Consider the following 3,107-nt stretch of genomic DNA (forward strand, 5'->3'; position numbering starts at 1 on the left):
GCTCTACATTTGTATTTTGTCCACTCTGTGTTGAGCCCTGTGTGGCTAATAAAGAAACATATCTTGCTCTCTCTCTTTCCCTCTAACTATCTGTCTGTCTGTCTATCTATCTATCTATCTATCTATCTATCTATCTATCTATCTATCTTTCTATCTATCTATCTATCTATCTACATATCTATCTATTTGTGTGTATATATATATATGTATACACAAACACCCACATATACATACATACATACATACATGTACGCCCCCACCCCATATAAATATATTGCTGACTTCCATCCAGGACAACCCGGCTGTTTAATCAGTTAGAGTTGAAAAGTAGTGTCTTTCTTAAAAGAAGTTGTATTACAAATTTACTCTGCTCTTTGTACTAAGACCTCCGTCAGTCAATATATTCTCTTGTAATCCCTATATGTTCTTGAACGGTAGTAAAACGAAAACACACATCTATACGCACACACACAAATGGAGAATCATATATATATATATATATATATATAAGTATGCACGCGTGAAGTATATATATATATATAAGGCTTTAATTAATCTCAAATATATATTGTAATATGATTTCTTGCGTCATATACGGGTCATTATGTAAATGCACCTTTTTGTCATACATTTTCTCCTTATACTACTTTACTCACTCAAACAACGCCCCTCTTTGACTGTAATATATACACACATTGAACACAACAACGACAAAACAAAAAGAAAAAGAACGACATCTTATCTAAGCACACACACACACGCATGCGCTTAAACATAGATACACGTCAACGCATACATGTTTATTCATCTGTATTTCTTTATAAGTGTTTATAAAAGTAAAAGTGAAAAGCTAATGCTATTCTACTCAGAGATTTGACCATATTATTTTAACAGGATTTCGATAAATACATTATAAATTCTTTCACACAACAATGTTACGTTTGTGAAGCTCTTGTTTACATACAATCACCAATTGTTCCGTGGAATGCTTTGCTGTGTCGATCGTAAACCTTTAAGTAGCAACTAAAAGCGGTTTTACTGTATAAATATGCTACACCGTGACAATCCTCACTTTGTATAATGTAACAAACGTGTAAAATACAAGAATAACTAGATTTGAGGATTAAAAATACTCAAGAGAAGTTATGACAAAAAACAAACAAAACAACACAAAAATAATAAAACTGTATCTCATAACTTACAGATATTTTAAAAGATCCTGTTTATGTATATAACATTTATATGTATATGTACATATGTATATATATACGTATTGGACCTTCCCGTAAATAATGTGGTTTTTCTATAATTTTGTTTTCACAATTTAGATAAACAAAGTTATTTTTTTAATGTAAAACATACTCTTCTTCATTTTCTACAATTCTCTCCCATCTATCAGGTAAACTTGCAAGGCTCCTCTTCCAAAATTCACTTGTCTATGACAAAAAATACCCCTCCAGTACTGTTCTGACCTCGTCTACAGAAATCATATATATACACCTTTCTATTTGATGTGTACATAGTTAGGGATTAATATCATAACATGAACCATACAAAACCTTGAATATAATAAGCAACTGTATTCATGATAATGAAAAATATGCTCGTTCGATAGTTTGTTGACGGATATCTACCTCAGTTATATTTCTGGTTCTATTGGGAAAAGAATGAATGCAGCAGGTTCTATTTTCTCACAAACAATTTGCTTAAGATATTCAATAACAAAATTATACGAATTCCTTATTGACGCAGTCGTTAGTTGTGTTTTCTTATGCCTGTAAATGTTACAATTTGAACTCTCTCTGTGAAGACATCAGATATTTTTCGCTCTGGAACTGTCATTTATAAAGAAGCATTGTTTGAGACTGTGACGTCAGAACGTTCGCCTATTAATTTCCCATCCGAATATGTTACTTAATTAATACTTGTATTTTTTAAATATCTTTAATAACAAAGAATTTTGTGTGTGCTTGTGTACACAGCCATATTGATATACAATACACATGCCAATGCTATATGTATGTATAGGTACACACACACACACACACACACACACACACATTTATGTATGTATATATGTATATATACATATACATATGTATATATACATATATATACACACATAATATTGTCTGTGGTTGTATATATATATATATGTATATATATTTTAATACTCAAAAACATAGACACAAAGATTCGTATCTGTACAAAGCTATTCTTCTTTCTTATTAAGTAGTTTTATTCCACATGTTACATGTTACTCAATATCGCTGTTACCATTGAAGTCTCTAATGTTTTCTGGAAGCAGACTCTATTGAAATGGAAGGAAGTACAAGTTCTAGAATATGGTTCATCTTTGTTATTTTCAACAAGAAGGAAATAATATTTTCCAAATGTGTTGTTTTTTAAAAAATATATTTAAAAAAAATTTAAAAGCATAATAATTATCTAAGAACATATTTCTTAGAATTTCTACATCATGTTGTCAATATTATTAATGAAATACTCTGTAAACAGCAACGAGTTAAAAATAAATTTAAGAAAATACATTAAACAAAACGTAGGCGTATATAAAGATAAAAGACAAAGTTAGACAAAAAAAATTAATAATCTTAAACAAAAAAATGGTCTATAACAATAATAATAGCAGTAACAATACCTTAAATCAGTACCTCATTAGCTACCACGACAACAAGAATAACAATAACTACAGCAGCAGCAGCAGTATCTCTAGCAGGCGAGGAGGGGAATAATCCTCTAAAGCATGAAAATCAAAAACCAGTAATGAAAACGATAACATAACAGAATCATCATCATCATCATCATCATCATCATCATCATCATCATCATCATCGTCATCATCATCAGCCCCATCGTCGTTCCCATCGTCATAATCGTCATCATCATCGTTATCATCACATGGTTATCAGCTTCATCATCATGATCGTCATCGTCATCATCGTCATCGTCATTATTTTCATTCGTCTCCTCCACGTCCGCCTCCTCTTCTTTTCATTATCATTTACCATTCTCGCTATCCTCATCAATATCATTATCTTTCTTATCATGATCTTCATTATCTTGTCTCCTCCTCCTCCTCCTCCTCC

Source organism: Octopus bimaculoides, chromosome 6 (assembly GCF_001194135.2).
Source record: "Octopus bimaculoides isolate UCB-OBI-ISO-001 chromosome 6, ASM119413v2, whole genome shotgun sequence".
Lineage (NCBI taxonomy): Eukaryota > Metazoa > Mollusca > Cephalopoda > Octopoda > Octopodidae > Octopus > Octopus bimaculoides.